The sequence below is a fragment of the Mustelus asterias genome, chromosome 8 (genome assembly GCF_964213995.1).
Source record: "Mustelus asterias chromosome 8, sMusAst1.hap1.1, whole genome shotgun sequence".
NCBI classification, from domain to species: domain Eukaryota; kingdom Metazoa; phylum Chordata; class Chondrichthyes; order Carcharhiniformes; family Triakidae; genus Mustelus; species Mustelus asterias.
The window spans coordinates 134,188,201-134,205,031 of record NC_135808.1 but is presented as its reverse complement, the minus strand read 5'-3'; the positions used below and the strand labels follow the sequence as shown (position 1 = coordinate 134,205,031).

The 16,831-nt window shown below is 46.0% G+C and overlaps 2 protein-coding genes across 3 annotated transcripts in view; both read left to right on the top strand.

Moving 5' to 3' along the window:
- The window catches only part of LOC144497572 (mucolipin-2-like), a 411,267-nt gene that overhangs the window by 77,495 nt on the left and 316,941 nt on the right, over positions 1-16,831 (top strand). The gene's annotated exons all lie outside the window — the stretch shown is intronic.
- The window catches only part of lpar3 (lysophosphatidic acid receptor 3), a 59,068-nt gene continuing 43,408 nt past the window's right edge, over positions 1,172-16,831 (top strand). The window contains exon 1 of one of the 2 annotated variants that reach the window (XM_078219009.1): positions 1,172-1,309. The gene's annotated coding sequence lies outside the window, so the exon portion shown is untranslated. Of the gene's footprint in view, positions 1,310-1,351; positions 1,394-16,831 lie in introns of those variants that run through there. The other variant, XM_078219010.1, reaches the window with a different exon arrangement.

Here is a 16,831-nt window from a genome sequence, read left to right as displayed (position 1 = left end):
CGGGGTGGAAATGGCTGCTACGAGAGGACACAGGTTTAAGCTACTGGGGGGTAGGTACAGGGGAGATGTTAGGGGGAAGTTTTTCACACAGAGAATGGTGGGCGAGTGGAATCGGCTGCCGTCAGGGGTGGTGGAGGCAAACTCAATAGGGTCTTTTAAGAGACTCCATGGGACTTAATAGGATGGAGGGTTATAGATAGGCCTAAAGGTAGGGATATGTTCGGCACAACTTGTGGGGCCGAAGGGCTTGTTTTGTGCTGTAGTTTTTCTATGTTTCTATGTGCAAACTCCACACAGTCACCCGAAGCTGGAATTGAATCTGGGTAACTGACACTGTGATGTAGACGAAGAGGGATTTGTTCCCTTAGAGGTTAATTAATCTTTGGAATCCTTTATTGCAGGGCATAGTGGAGACCGGGTCACCAGATATATTCAAGGCTGAGTTAGACACATTTTGTACAGAGGAGGGAGTCAATGGGGGTCAGGCAGGAAAGTGGAGTTGAGGCCATAGTCACATCAGCCATGATCATATCTCATGGAGGAATGGGCTCGAGGGACTGACTCAGAGTCATACTCCTGTTAATAACTGGAATGTTCTTGTGATTTACATCCACATAAGGACCAAGGGAGCTGGGGACGTGGAGACTGTATCAATCTGAAGGAAATAACTGGAAATGCCTGGGGACAGGCAAGATGCAGCATAACAAAGAAGGGATGTTAGCATTCCTGCTTCAACTGGCCGCTTCCTCCTCTTCCAAGAGTCAGATTCCCTTGGTTTAATTATGAAATCAACACCCCACCCAGATCGCACAGCCACTTCGCCCTTTGTAGACATTCCCAGACCTGTTTGACGTGTTCCCTTCCATGAAGTGACTAAACGTGCTGGAACATGAAGGGAAACGCGACACCGACTTCCATGGACTGAAGGTTCAACGTTCCCTCTCAACACGGATTCCCTGCAACACACTTTGCTCAAGAGACAGCTGCACTTCCTTCAGAGGCAGACTGACCTCACCTGTTGACAGGTGTGTCCCCCCCGCCCCCGGGTATCCTTTCTACTGGCGAGGGAGCTGTTTGTCTCTACAAAGGTTTTGAGAAAGCCAATCCTTTTCCCTCCCTGGGTTCAGGGCACCGAGCCAGAAACTGCAACTCGGCAACTTTCTGAACACACACACACAGAAAGAATAATCCCAAGGGGGCGGCAGAGAAACTTCCCCAGCGAAGCTGACTACACTGGAAGGGGTCTGAACCTGCGAGCGAACACTGCAACTTTTAACCACCCACACTGCCTCAAGAAAATCGAGAGAAGGTGAGCAAGTGTGATTGAGTCCTGAATCTTGCTGCTGTGGTCAGGGCTGACTTTTGTTCTGCTGTTTATCCCGGCGTTTTACAGGTAGGCAGTGTCAGAAAGCAGCAAAGGAGCTTCTCAGCAAACCCACAACACTCTCCTTTCCATATTTGCATCTCGGTGAATTTTTTGGTTAATTTTATTTGGCTAATTCTCTGGAGTTTAGCCACCTGGAGTAATGAAGAAATGACTCAGAACAACGACAGAGTTTAAGGGAGTTTTACAAAGTAAGCAAATTGGATGAATGTTAGCGATGGGGAGTGTGCTGCAAAGCGACATCTTCATTTTCAGCCCAGCTGCTTACTTTTTAGAATCTTGTCTGGAGACAATACATATCTTTTTAGCCTGTCTTGATGCTCTCTCCACTCCCATTGTTTTGTTTCTTAAAGACTTGATTAGTTGTAAGTATTCGCATTCCAACCATTATTCATGTAAATTGAGTCTGTGTCTTTATAAGCTCTGTTTGTGAACAGAATTCCCACTCACCTGAAGAAGGGGCTTGCAGCTCCGAAAGCTTGTGTGGCTTTTGCTACCAAATAAACCTGTTGGACTTTAACCTGGTGTTGTTAAACTTCTTACTTTTTAGAATGCAGTGTCTGGTTATGTAAATTCAATGCTGTGAAATCGGGTGCATGGGCACGCAATAAACTGTGTGGAAGGAGGGATGTGTTTGCATGGATAGACTGCTTTTCACAATCTTTTGATATCATAAAAGCACTTCAAGGACAATGGAATACTTCCTGAAGTGTGGTCGCTGTTAAAATGGTTTTATGCTACCAAATAAACCTGTTGGACTTTAACCTGGTGTTGTGAGACTTCTTACGCTGTTAAAATGTTAGGGAATGTCTCAGCCCTCCATACAAAGCGGCAATTAAAGGATCAGATAATCTGTTGTTGTGATGTTGGGTGACCAGCAATGTTGTCCAGAACCGTAGATCGCTCCTGTTTTAAAGATATATGTAATATAGAAATATGTAATTTAGAAATTATTCTCTCTTCCACCTTCTTCCTTCGGGAAAAAGATACAAAAGTCTGAAGTCAGGTACCAACCAACTCAAAAACAGCTTTTTCCCTGCTGCTGCCAGACTTTAGAATGGACTTACCTTGCATTAAGTTGATCTTTCTCTACACCCTAGCTATGACTGTAACACTACATTCTGCACTCTCGTTTCCTTCTCTATGAACAGTATGTTTTGTCTGTAAAGCGCACAAGAAACAATACTTTTCACTGTATGTTAATACATGTGACAATAATAAATCAAATCAAATCAAATAGTTCTTATCTTCAAATTATGACCCCTAGTTCTGGACTTCCCCCACCACTGGGAACATTCTTTCTGAATTTACCCTGTCTAACGCTGTTAGAATTTTAGAAGTTTCTGAGATCTTCTCTCACTCTTCTAAACTCCAGTGAATATAAAACCAAAAGAGAAAATGCTGGAAAATCTCAGCAGGTCTGGTAGCATCTGTAAGGAGAGAAAAGAGGTGATGTTTCGAGTCCAAATGACCCTTTGCCAACAGCTTTGATCAAAGGTCATCTGAACTCAAAACATCAGCTCTTTTCTCTCCATACAGATGCTGCCAGACCTGCTGAGATTTTCCAGCATTTTCTCTTTTGGTTTCAGATTCCAGCATCCGCAGTAATTTATTTTTCTCCAGTGAATATAATCCTAACCGACTTAATCTCTCTTCATATGACAGTCCTGCCATCCCAGGAATCAGTCTCGTAAACCTTCACTGTACCCCCTCTATAGCAAGGACATCCTTCCTCAGATAAGGACACCAAAACTGCACACAATACTCCAGGTGTGGCCTCACCAACGCTCTATACAATTGCAGCAAAGCATCTCTATCCCTGTGCTCAAATCCTCTCGCTATAAAGGCCAACATACCATTTGCCTTTTTTACTACCTGCTGTACCTCCGCACTTAGTTTCAGCGACTGATGTACGAGGACACCTAGATCTCATTGTGTATCCACCTCTCTCAATTTACACCCATTCAAGTTATAATCTGTCCTCCTATTATTGCTACCAAAGTGGATAACCTCACATTTATCCACATTATTCTACATCTGCCATGCATATACCCACACACACAGCCTGTCCAAATCACGTTGAAGTCTCTCTGAATCCTCCTCACAGCTCACCCTCCCACCCAACTTGGTATCATCTCCAAATTTGGAAATAATACATTTAGTTCCCTCTTCCAAATCATTAATATATAATGTGAACAGTTGGGGTCCTAGCACAGATCCCTGTGGAACCCCACAAGTCACTGACTGCCAATTGGAAAAAGACTCATTTATTCCAACACTTTGCTTCCTATCTGCTAACCAGCTTTCTATCCATCTCAAGACACTGGGCGGGATTTTATGGCTGCACTCATCCCGAAACGATAAAATCCCATCCGAGATCAATGGACTTTTCTAATGTCCGCTCCTTGTCCATTCCACTTCCAGTGGCAGGCGGAATGGTAAAATTCACCCCATTGCCTGCAATCCCACGTGCTTTAACTTTACATCATAAATTCTTTTGTGCGTTCTTGTTGAAAGCCTTCTGCAAGTCTAAATAAACCACATCCACCATTTCTCCTTGGTCAATTCTACTAGTTACATCCTCAAAAAATTCCAGTAGATTTGTCAGGCATGATTTTCCTATTGTAAATCCGTGCTGACTTTGTCTGATTATACCACTGCCTTTCCAAATGCTGAGTTATGAAATCCTTGATATTGGACTCTAGCAACTTCCCCAATACTGACGTTAGGCTCTCTGGTCTATAGTTCCTTGTTTTCTCTCTACCTCCCTTTATGAATAGCGGGCTTACATTAGCTACCCTCCAATCTGTGGGAACCGGTCCAGAGTCCAAAAAATATTGAAAAATGACCACCAATGGATCTACTATTTCCAGGGCCACTTCCTTAATTACTTTGGGATGAAGATTATCAGGACCTGGAGATTTATCCACCTTCAATCCTATCAATTTCCCCAAAACCATTTGTCTACAAATGCTGATTTCTTTCAGCTCCTCACTAAAAGTTGTTTCTCTCAGAATTTCTGGTATATTATTCATGTTTTCCTTTGTGAAGACTGAAGCAAAGTATGAATTTAATTCCTCGTCATTTCTTTATTCCCCGTTATGAATTCTCCCATTTCTGACTATAAGGGGCCTACATTCATTTTTGTCAATCTTTTTTCTCTTTACATACCTATAGAAACTTTTACAGTCAGTTTTTATGTTCCCTGCCAGCTTACTTTCATACTCTATTTTCCTCTTCTTAATCAATCCCTTGGTCCGTCTTTGCTGAATTTAAATTTTTCTAAATCCTCAGGCCTATTGCTTTTTCTTGCCAATTTGAATGTGTCTTCTTTGAATCTAATACTATCTCTAATTTCCCTTGTAATCCATGGTATGGCCACAGTTCACTTTCCACTCTTGCGCCAATTAGAAATATGCAACTTTGGAGTTCACCTGTTCGTTTCTTGAATGCCTGCCATTGCCTGTCCACTGTCTTTCCTTTCAGTAATGTTTCCCAGTCCATCATGGCCAATTCATGCTTCATACCATCATAATCACCTTTATTGAGATTCAGGACCCTAATTTCAAAATCAATGACCTCACTATCCACCTTGATAAAGAATTCTATCATATTATGGCCATTCATCCCCAAGGGTTCTCTCACAATTAGATTGCCAATGAATCCTTTCTCATTGCACAACACCCAGTCCAAGATCAGTGGTTCAATTCTGGCCTTAGGTGTTCGTTTGTGTGGAGTTTGCACATTCTCCCTGTGTTTGAATGGGATTCCTTTGGATACTCTGGTTTCCTCCCATGTCCCAAAGATGTGTCGATTACGAGGATTGGCCATGATGAATGTACAGAATTGAGGGGATAGGGCGGGGGAGGGGTAAGGAGGGTGCTCTTTCAGAGTTGGGGCAGACTCGATGGGCTGAATGGTCTCCTGCTGCACTGTAGGGACTCCAATAGAAGCAATGCGCAGGGGTACAGGGAAAAGGCAGGGATTGACACTAAATCATGATGCTCGTTTGGACAGCCATTGCAGACATGATGGGCCAAACGGCCTCCTTCTGTACTATAGCGATTCTGTGATTCTGTGATCAGCCCCAGGAATAATATTTGAATTAATTTGAATTTGATTTTGTTACCGTGCCCCTTCAAGAGGCAGTTCACAGTTAATTAGTTTATTCTGATCATTTCGTACACTCGGAAGAGTATAAAGAAATGCTTGTTGACACTGGTGATGGGTTGTAGAGTTAAGATGTTAGACATTTGCCAGATGTTAAAATTGTACTTTGTGAATAAATCTAAGACTAAATATTCTGGTCTCCATCTTCACCAACTGACTTTGGGAGGTTTAGCAGTGATGCCAGTCACTTTGACGCAATACCTGAGGTGAAGCCAACTTTAGAACCATTTCCTAGGGGGGCAGCATGGTGGCACAGTGGTTAGCACTGCTGCCTCACAGCGCCAGGGACCCAGGTTTGATTCCCAGCTTGGGTTACTCTCTGTGTGGAGTCTGCACATTCTCCCCGTGTCTGCATGGGTTTCTTCTGGGTGCTCTGGCTCCTCCCACAGTTCAAGGATGTGTAGGTTAGGTGGATTTGTGAGGTAAACATGTAGGGTTACAGGAAAGGGCCTGGTAGGATACTCTGTTGGAGAATAGGTGCAGACTTGATGGACTGAATGGCCTCCTTCTGCACTGTAGGAATTCTATCATTCTATGAGATGTTGGGAAGTCCTTACAAAGGGCCATACATATAAGATAGTCACTAATAAACCAATTGGGAATTCAGGAGAAATGTCTTTACCCAGGAATGGTGAGAAGTGAAATTCAATCCTACAGGGAGTGGTTGAGGTAAATAATATAGATGCATTTGAGGAGAAATCTGGATCATTACAAGAGTGAGAGAGGAATAGAAGCATATTCATGTAGGATTATGGTGAGGGTTAGAGGGATGGGTAGGGGCTTATGTGGAGCATAAATAACATCCTGGACTTGTTGGGCTGAATGGCCTGTGTCTGTGCTGCTTATTCCCAAGTAATTGAAAAGAAATGAAGCTCTGAGGATGAGTCGAAATGTGAACTCTCCTTCTCTCCCCACAGACGCTGTCAGACCACATGGGTTTATCCAGCATTTCCTGTTTTTGTTATATAAAAGTAATGCTTTGTGCCATCACCATTTGTTCACAACGAGAAAGGAGGGTGCACTGGGGCGGGGGGACCTGAAGATAACTGCCATCTTAAATTGGCTACAAATCCAATGAACACACTGTGTAATTTAAAACAGTACCTGAGCAATATTGTGTGACTTCAAAGTTATGGTTTATGATGTAAACCCAAGCCCCCACACATTTTATTGCCTCGTAATTGTTCCCAGATATCCCTTGTTCTCCTGTGATAAACTCTTCAAGATGTTTTATGCTGAACTGAAGTGCAGGAAGCTGATGAAAGGACAAAGCAAGTTTCACCCGAATTCTGATTCTAATCATGGGAACCTACGGCACAGCTTCTAAAAACATGTTGTTTTACAAATCCAGTGACAACTCGCAGCTCTGATTCTGATCTGTTAACTTCATTCTGACTCTATACATTCAGTAAGAAGTTTAACAACACCAGGTTAAAGTCCAACAGGTTTATTTGGTAGCAAAAGCCACACAAGCTTTCGGAGCTGCAAGCCCCTTCTTCAGGTGAGTGGGAATTCTGTTCACAAACAGAGCTTATAAAGACACAGACTCAATTTACATGAATAATGGTTGGAATGCGAATACTTACAACTAATCAAGTCTTTAAGAAACAAAACAATGTGAGTGGAGAGAGCATCAAGACAGGCTAAAAAGATGTGTATTGTCTCCAGACAAGACAGCCAGTGAAACTCTGTGGGGGTTACAAATAGTGTGCCATGAACCCAACATCCCGGTTGAGGCCGTCCTCGTGTGTGCGGAACTTGGCTATCAGTTTCTGCTCAGCGACTCTGCGCCGTCGTGTGTCGCGAAGGCCGCCTTGGAGAACGCTTACCCGAATATCAGAGGCCGAATGCCCGTGACCGCTGAAGTGCTCCCCAACAGGAAGAGAACAGTCTTGCCTGGTGATTGTCGAGCGGTGTTCATTCATCCATTGTCGCAGCATCTGCATAGTTTCCCCAATGTACCATGCCTCGGGACATCCTTTCTTGCAGCGTATCAGGTAGACAAGGTTGGCCGAGTTGCAAGAGTATGTACCGTGTACCTGGTGGATGGTGTTCTCACGTGAGATGATGGCATCTGTGTCGATGATCCGGCACGTCTTGCAGAGGTTGCTGTGGCAGGGTTGTGTGGTGTCATGGTCACTGTTCTCCTGAAGGCTGGGTAGTTTGCTGCGGACAATGGTCTGTTTGAGGTTGTGCGGTTGTTTGAAGGAAAGAAGTGGGGTGTGGGGATGGCCTTGGCGAGATGTTCGTCTTCATCAATGACATGTTGAAGGCTCCGGAGGAGATGCCGTAGCTTCTCCGCTCCGGGGAAGTACTGGACAACGAAGGGTACTCTGTCCACTGTGTCCCGTGTTTGTCTTCTGAGGAGGTCGGTGCGGTTTTTCGCTGTGGCACGTTGGAACTGTTGATCAATGAGTCGAGCGCCATATCCTGTTCTTATGAGGGCATCTTTCAGCGTCTGGAGGTGTCTGTTGCGATCCTCCTCATCCGAGCAGATCCTGTGTATACGGAGGGCTTGTCCGTAGGGGATGGCTTCTTTAACGTGTTTAGGGTGGAAGCTGGAGAAGTGGAGCATCGTGAGGTTATCCGTGGGCTTGTGGTACAGTGAGGTGCTGAGGTGACTGTCCTTAATGGAGATGCGTGTGTCCAAGAATGCAACCGATTCCGGAGAGTAGTCTATGGTGAGTCTGATGGTGGGATGGAACTTGTTGATGTCATCATAGAGTTGTTTCAGTGATTGTTCACCATGAGTCCAAAGGAAGAAAATGTCATCGATGTATCTAGTGTATAGCATCGGTTGAAGGTCCCGTGCGGTGAAGAAGTCTTGTTCGAACCTGTGCATGAAGATGTTGGCATATTGAGGTGCGAATTTGGTCCCCATGGCTGTTCCGTGTGTCTGGATGAAGAACTGGTTGTTGAAGGTGAAGATATTGTGGTCCAGGATGAAGCAGATGAGATGTAAAATTGCATCTGGAAACTGGCAGTTGTTGACGCTGAGCACTGAGGCCGTTGCAGCAATGCCATCGTCATGGGGGATGCTGGTGTAGAGTGCCGAGACATCCATTGTGACGAGGAGCGCTCTGGTTCAACTGCTCCATGTGTGCCGAGTTTCTGTAGGAAGTCCGTCGTGTCGCGACAAAAGCTGGGGGTTCTTTGTACAATGGGTTTCAGGATGCCCTCGACATAGCCGGAGAGGTTCTCGCACAGGGTCCCATTGCCCGATACGATGGGACGGCCGGGTGTGTTTGCCTTGTGTATCTTCGGGAGGCAGTAGAGATCTCCAACGCGGGGAGTACGTGGGATGAGAGCACGGAGGGTGTTCTGAAGGTCCGGATCAAAGGTCTTGATCAGAGTGTTGAGTTGACGGGTGTGTTCTTTGGTCGGATCTGCAGGTAACTGTCTGTAGTGTTCCTCGTTGTTTAGTTGTCGGTACACTTCTTTGCAGTAATCCGTTCTGTTCAGTATGACGATGGCCCCTCCTTTGTCTGCTGGTTTGATGACAATGTTGCGGTTGGTCTTGAGAGCGTGGATGGCGTTACGTTGTGCTTGGGTGATGTTCGGGGCTGTCTTGTGAGTGCGGCTGATGAATTTGGTGTTGACGCACCTCCTGACGGCTTGGGCATACATGTCAAGTCGAGGGCAGCGGCCTTCCGGAGGAGTCCAATTTGACTCTTTCCTCTTCGGATGCACTGTGGATCTCTCTGTCGGCTGTTTCGGTTCATTGGCTGTCTCATTGTGTTCGCTGTTGGCCTCTTGGGGTTTGTGGAAGAACTCCCTCAGCCTCATTCGCCTGATGAATTCCTCTGTGTCTGCTGCGAGACTGATGGGGTCTATTTTGGTGGTGGGGCAAAAATTAAGCCCTCGGCTGAGAACTTCGATTTCATCTGGTTGAAGTGTGTAGTCCGATAAGTTGACAATGGGCTTCCCTGCAGTGGTACTGTTTTCTACTGTGGTACCGGGGGAGGCTTGGTTGCTGCTGGTGGTGATGCCGAGTTTCTCAAGTTTCCTGTTCTTGGTGTGCATGTAGATGGTGTAGTTCCTTTGCCTCGTCTGCTTGGCAGAGTTTCGCACCCTAAACACGTTAAAGAAGCCATCCCCTACGGACAAGCCCTCCGTATACACAGGATCTGCTCAGATGAGGAGGATCGCAACAGACACCTCCAGAGGCTGAAAGATGCCCTCATAAGAACAGGATATGGCGCTCGACTCATTGATCAACAGTTCCAACGTGCCACAGCGAAAAACCGCACCGACCTCCTCAGAAGACAAACACGGGACACAGTGGACAGAGTACCCTTCGTTGTCCAGTACTTCCCCGGAGCGGAGAAGCTATGGCATCTCCTCCGGAGCCTTCAACACGTCATTGATGAAGACGAACATCTCGCCAAGGCCATCCCCACACCCCCACTTCTTGCCTTCAAACAACCGCACAACCTCAAACAGACCATTGTCCGCAGCAAACTACCCAGCCTTCAGGAGAACAGTGACCATGACACCACACAACCCTGCCACAGCAACCTCTGCAAGACGTGCCGGATCATCGACACAGATGCCATCATCTCACGTGAGAACACCATCCACCAGGTACACGGTACATACTCTTGCAACTCGGCCAACGTTGTCTACCTGATACGTGCAAGAAAGGATGTCCCGGGGCATGGTACATTGGGGAAACTATGCAGACGCTGCGACAACGGATGAATGAACACCGCTCGACAATCACCAGGCAAGACTGTTCTCTTCCTGTTGGGGAGCACTTCAGCGGTCACGGGCATTCGGCCTCTGATATTCGGGTAAGCGTTCTCCAAGGCGGCCTTCGCGACACATGACGGCGCAGAGTCGCTGAGCAGAAACTGATAGCCAAGTTCCGCACACACGAGGACGGCCTCAACCGGGATATTGGGTTCATGGCACACTATTTGTAACCCCCACAGAGTTTCACTGGCTGTCTTGTCTGGAGACGATACACATCTTTTTAGCCTGTCTTGATGCTCTCTCCACTCACATTGTTTTGTTTCTTAAAGACTTGATTAGTTGTAAGTATTCGCATTCCAACCATTATTCATGTAAATTGAGGTTGTGTCTTTATATGCTCTGTTTGTGAACAGAATTCCCACTCACCTGAAGAAGGGGCTTGCAGCTCCGAAAGCTTGTGTGGCTTTTGCTACCAAATAAACCTGTTGGACTTTAACCTGGTGTTGTTAAACTTCTTACTGTGTTTACCCCAGTCCAACGCCGGCATCTCCACATCATGACTTCTATAGATTCAGACAGACACTTGAAGTAGTCAAGTGTTTACCATCCTCTAAGAGCTCCAGTATTCAGTGTCCAGACCCTTTGGAGCGAGTTTAACAATGAAATGTTCCTCATCGAGATGTCCCATGCTCATGAATAGCGAATAAACAGTGGCTGGGATTTACCCATGGTGTATCTCCCTCAGGCAGAAATGACTGGCCATTTAAATTGCTGTTTACTCTGGCGGGACTGGAATATCCTGTAAAATCTTGGCTTTTGAATCAGTTGTCCAGAATGTGCAATATTAATTGGTTGTTCATGTGATCTAAGGGTAGATTTTCTTTTTAGCTATTTTTCAGGATTTGGGCAACATAGGGTAGCTTCTAGAATCGAAATTCAGGGCGAAATTAACAGTCACTTGGGAAAATGTGGATCCATTAATTTTGATTTGATTTATTATTGTCACATGCATTAGCATACAGTGAAAAGTATTGTTTCTTGTGCACAATACAGACAAAGCATACCATTCATAAAGAAGGAAATGAGGGAGGGCAGAATTTAGTGTTACAGTCATAGCTAGGGTGTAGAGAAAGATCAACTTAATGCGAGGTCCATTCAAACGTCTGATGGCAGCAGGGAAGAAGCTGTTCTTGAGTTGGTTGGTATGTGACCTCAGGCTTTTGTATCTTTTTCCTGATGGAAGAAGGTGGAAGAGAGAATGTCCGGGGTGTGTGGGGTCCTTAATTATGCTGGCTGCTTTGCTGAGGCAGCGGGAAGTGTAGACAGAGTCAATGGATGGGAGGCTGGTTTGTGTGATGGATTGGGCTACATTCGCGACCTTTTGTAGTTCCTTGCGGTCTTGGACAGAGCAGGAGCCATACCAAGCTGTGATACAACAGAAAGAATGCTTTCTATGGTGCATCTGTAAAAGTTGGTGAGAGTCGTAGCTGACATGACAAATTTCCTTAGTCACCTGAGAAAGTAGAGGCGTTGATAGCACAGATTTGTTAAAGACAAATCATGCTTGACTAAATTGTTTGAGTGTTTTAATAAGGCAGCAGATGAGTTAATTGGGGTAGTGTCGTTGGTGTGATATACCTGGTCTTCCAAATGGCATTTGATAAAGTGCCACATGACAGGCTTGTCAGAAACGTTAGTGATCATGGAATAAAAGGGACAGTAGCACTATGGATCGGTTGTGTGACTGAAATCAGAGAGTACTGCTGATTGGTTGTATTTTGGATGGAGGAGGATGTACAGTAGTGTGTGCAGAGGTCAGTGTCCAGACTCCTGCTTTGAATCCTAGTTTTGAAGGAATGAGTGGAAAGGTGGACATGCATTTTAATGGAGAGAGGTGTGAAGAGGTGTGAAGAGGTTCCTACATTTTGGTAGGAAGAATGACGAGAGGCAATTTTTAAAAAATTAATTTGTGGGACATAGGTGTCGCTGGCTGGCCAGCATTTATTGCACACCCCTATTTCCCTTGTTCAGAGGACAGTTGAGAGTCAACCACATTGCTGTGGCTCTGGAGTCACATGTAGGTCAGACCAGGTAAGTACAGCAGATTTCCTTCCCTAAAGGATATTAGTGAACCAGATGGGTTTTTCCCACAGTCGACAATGGTTTCATGGTCAACAGTAGATTCTTAATTCCAGATATTTTTTATAGAATTCAAATTCCACCATCTGCCGTGGTGGGATTTGAAACCGGGTCCCCAGAACATTGTCTGGATTAATGGTCTAGCGGTAATATCACTAGGCTATCACCTCCCCCTACATTGAGTGGATTTAAGACAGAGATAGATAGGTTCTTAATTGGTAAGGGGATCAAAGGTTATGAGGTAAAGGCAGAAGAATAGGGTTGAGAAACATATCAGCCATGATTGAATGGTGGAGCAGACTCGATGGGCTGAAAGGCTTAAGTCTGCTCCTATATCTTATGGCCTAAAACAAAGGGGCTACAGGAGCAGAGGGACCTGAAGTCAAGATGGCAGGACAGGTTAAGCATAGTAAAGCCAAGAATCCTTGGTTTCATCAGTAGGGGCATAGTGTAGAAAACCTGAGAGGTTCTGAGAATCCTGTACAAACACCGAAGTATTGGGCGGACTTTTACCAGCACGTCTGCCCGAGGTTCATACCATCCCACCCGAGGCCAACGGAGAATGCCGTTCTCCGAGCCTCTCCTGCCTCTGGAATCAGGACGGGCATGCCGGTAAAATTCCGGCCATTGTGTCCAGTTCTGGGCACCACACTTTTGAATCGATAGAGGGGGTAGTAACGATTAACAAGAACTGTTCAAGGAATGAGGAAGTTCAGTTGTGTGGATAGATTAGAGGAGATTGTCCTGGGAGATTAACACAAGGTTTTCTTAAATCATGCGAGGTCTGATGTGGATAGGGAGAACATGATGACAAAGGGCCATCCTGACTCGAAACATTGGCTCTATTCTCTCTCCACAGATGCTGTCAGACCTGCTGAGACTTTCCAGCGTTTTCTGTTTTTATTTCAGATTCCAGCATCCGCAGTAATAGGTTTATATCTGAGGATAGGGAGAAAATGCTTCGGTTAAGGAAGAGGGAAGCTTATGTAGGGATGAGGAAACAAGGTTCAGATGGCTCGATTGAGAGTTACAAGTTAGCAAGGAATGAGCTGAAAAAGGGGCTTAGGAGAGCTAGGAGGGGACACGAGAAGTCCTTGGCGGGTCGGATCAAGGAAAACCCCAAGGCTTTTTACTCTTATGTGAGGAATAAAAGAATGACCAGGGTGAGGTTAGGGCCGGTCAAGGACAGTAGTGGGAACTTGTGTATGGAGTCAGTAGAGATAGGCGAGGTGATGAATGAATACTTTTCTTCAGTGTTCACCAAGGAGAGGGGCCATATTTTTGAGGAAGAGAAGGTGTTACAGGCTAATAGGCTGGAGGAAATAGATGTTCGGAGGGAGGATGTCCTGGCAGTTTTGAATAAACTGAAGGTCGATAAGTCCCCTGGGCCTGATGAAATGTATCCTAGGATTCTTTGGGAGGCAAGGGAGAGATTGCAGAGCCTTTGGCTTTGATCTTTGGGTCCTCGCTGTCCACGGGGATGGTGCCAGAGGACTGGAGAATGGCGAATGTTGTTCCTCTGTTTAAGAAAGGGAATAGAAATGACCCTGGTAATTATAGACCGGTTAGTCTTACTTCGGTGGTTGGTAAATTGATGGAAAAGGTCCTTAGGGATGGGATTTACGACCATTTAGAAAGATGCGGATTAATCCGGGATAGTCAGCACGGATTCGTGAAGGGCAAGTCGTGCCTCACAAATTTGATAGAATTTTTTGAGGAGGTAACTAAGTGTGTTGATGAAGGTAGGGCAGTTGATGTCATATACATGGATTTTAGTAAGGCGTTTGATAAGGTCCCCCATGGTCGGCTTATGATGAAAGTGAGGAGGTGTGGGATAGAGGGAAAGTTGGCCGATTGGATAGGTAACTGGCTGTCTGATCGAAGACAGAGGGTGGTGGTGGATGGAAAATTTTCGGATTGGAGGCAGGTTGCCAGCGGAGTGCCGCAGGGATCAGTGCTTGGTCCTCTGCTCTTTGTGATTTTTATTAATGACTTAGAGGAGGGGGCTGAAGGGTGGATCAGTAAATTTGCTGATGACACCAAGATTGGTGGAGTAGTGGATGAGGTGGAGGGCTGTTGTAGGCTGCAAAGAGACATAGATAGGATGCAAAGCTGGGCTGAAAAATGGCAAATGGAGTTTAACCCTGATAAATGTGAGGTGATTCATTTTGGTAGGACTAATTTAAATGTGGATTACAGGGTCAAAGGTAGGGTTCTGAAGACTGTGGAGGAACAGAGAGATCTTGGGGTTCATATCCACAGATCTCTAAAAGTTGCCACTCAAGTGGATAGAGCTGTGAAGAAGGCCTATAGTGTGTTAGCTTTTATTAACAGGGGGTTGGAGTTTAAGAGCCGTGGGGTTATGCTGCAACTGTACAGGACCTTGATGAGACCACGTTTGGAATATTGTGTGCAGTTCTGGTCACCTCACTATAAGAAGGATGTGGAAGCACTGGAAAGAGTGCAGAGGAGATTTACCAGGATGCTGCCTGGTTTGGAGGGTAGGTCTTATGAGGAAAGGTTGAGGGAGCTCGGGCTGTTCTCTCTGGAGCGGAGGAGGCTGAGGGGAGACTTAATAGAGGTTTATAAAATGATGAAGGGGATAGATAGAGTGAACGTTCAAAGACTATTTCCTCGGGTGGATGGAGCTATTACAAGGGGGCATAACTATAGGGTTCGTGGTGGGAGATACAGGAAGGATATCAGAGGTAGGTTCTTTACGCAGAGAGTGGTTGGGGTGTGGAATGGACTGCCTGCAGTGATAGTGGAGTCAGACACTTTAGGAACATTTAAGCGGTTATTGGATAGGCACATGGAGCACACCAGGATGATAGGGAGTGGGATAGCTTGATCTTGGTTTCAGATAAAGCTCGGCACAACATCGTGGGCCGAAGGGCCTGTTCTGTGCTGTACTGTTCTATGTCCTATTATTACTGCATCTCTCCAGGATCTGTTTCCCTATCTGCTCCTCCACCTCCCTGTTACTATTGGGCGGCCTATAGAAAACTCCCAGCAAAGTGACCGGCCCCTTCCCACTCTGAACCTCCACCCACAGAGACTCGGTGGACAATCCCTCCACAGCATACAACTTCTCTGCAGCTGTGACACTATCCCTGATCAACAGTGCCACTCCACCCCCTCTCTTGCCTCCCACCCTGTCCTTCCTGAAACATCTGAATCCCAGCACCTGGAGTATCCAGTCCTGTCCCTGAGACATCCAAGTCTCCGTAATGGCCACCAGATCGCACCTCCAGACATCGATCCACGCTCTGAGCTCATCCCCTTTATTCACTATACTCCTGGCATTAAAGTAAACACATCTCAATCCTTTGGTCTGAGCTCTCCCCTTCTCTATTCCCTGTCCATCCGCCCTCTTGCACTGCCTATAACCCTTCTCTGTTTGCGAGTTACCTTCCTCACTCTCAGTCACCTCATTTTGATCCCCTCCCTGCAACCTATCTAGTTTAAACTCTCCCCAGTCGCCTTAGCCAACCTTCCTGCCAGGATATTGGTCCCCCTGAGATTCAAGTGCCACCCGTTTTTTGTGTACAGGTCACACCTGCCCCTAAAGAGGTTCCAATGGTCCAGGAACCTGAATCCCTGCCCCCTGCACCAGTCCCTCAGCCACACATTCATCCTCCACCTCACTCCATTCCTGTCCTCACCTTCCCGTGGCACAGGCAGCAATCCTGAGATTATTACCTTTGCTTTCCTCCTTCTCAGCTGTCTCCCTAATTCCCTATACTCTCTTTTCATGACCCCTTCCCCCTGGAGGGTAGGTCTTATGAGGAAAGGTTGCGGGAGCTAGGGCTGTTCTCTCTGGAGCAGAGGAGGCTGAGGGGAGACTTAATAGAGGTTTATAAAATGATGAGGGGGATAGATAGAATGAATGTTCAAAGACTATTTCCTCGGGTGGATGGAGCTGTTACAAGGGGGCATAACTATAGGGTTCGTGGTGGGAGATATAGGAAGGATATGATGTGATGAACAAAGCATCGTAGCTGTGAGGGACAGCTCGGTGGATAGGATATTAGTATGTAGATAGGCTGGAAAATTGGGCGGGGATCCTGGATTCAGGATTCAATCCTGGACCGGGGAGCGGCGCGGGCTTGGAGGGCCGAAGGGCCTGTTCCTGTGCTGTATTGTTCTTTGTTTGTTATCTTTGATATCAGAGGTAGGTTCTTTACGCAGAGAGTGGTTGGGGTGTGGAATGGACTGCCTGCAGCGGTAGTGGAGTCAGACACTTTAGGAACATTTAAGCGGTTATTGGATAGGCACATGGAGCACACCAGGATGATAGGGAGTGGGATAGCTTGATCTTGGTTTCAGATAAAGCTCGGCACAACATCGTGGGCCGAAGGGCCTGTTCTGTGCTGTACTGTTCTATGTTCTATGTTTAAGAACCACGTGACACTGATTTAAGGTGATTGGCACAAGAAGCAA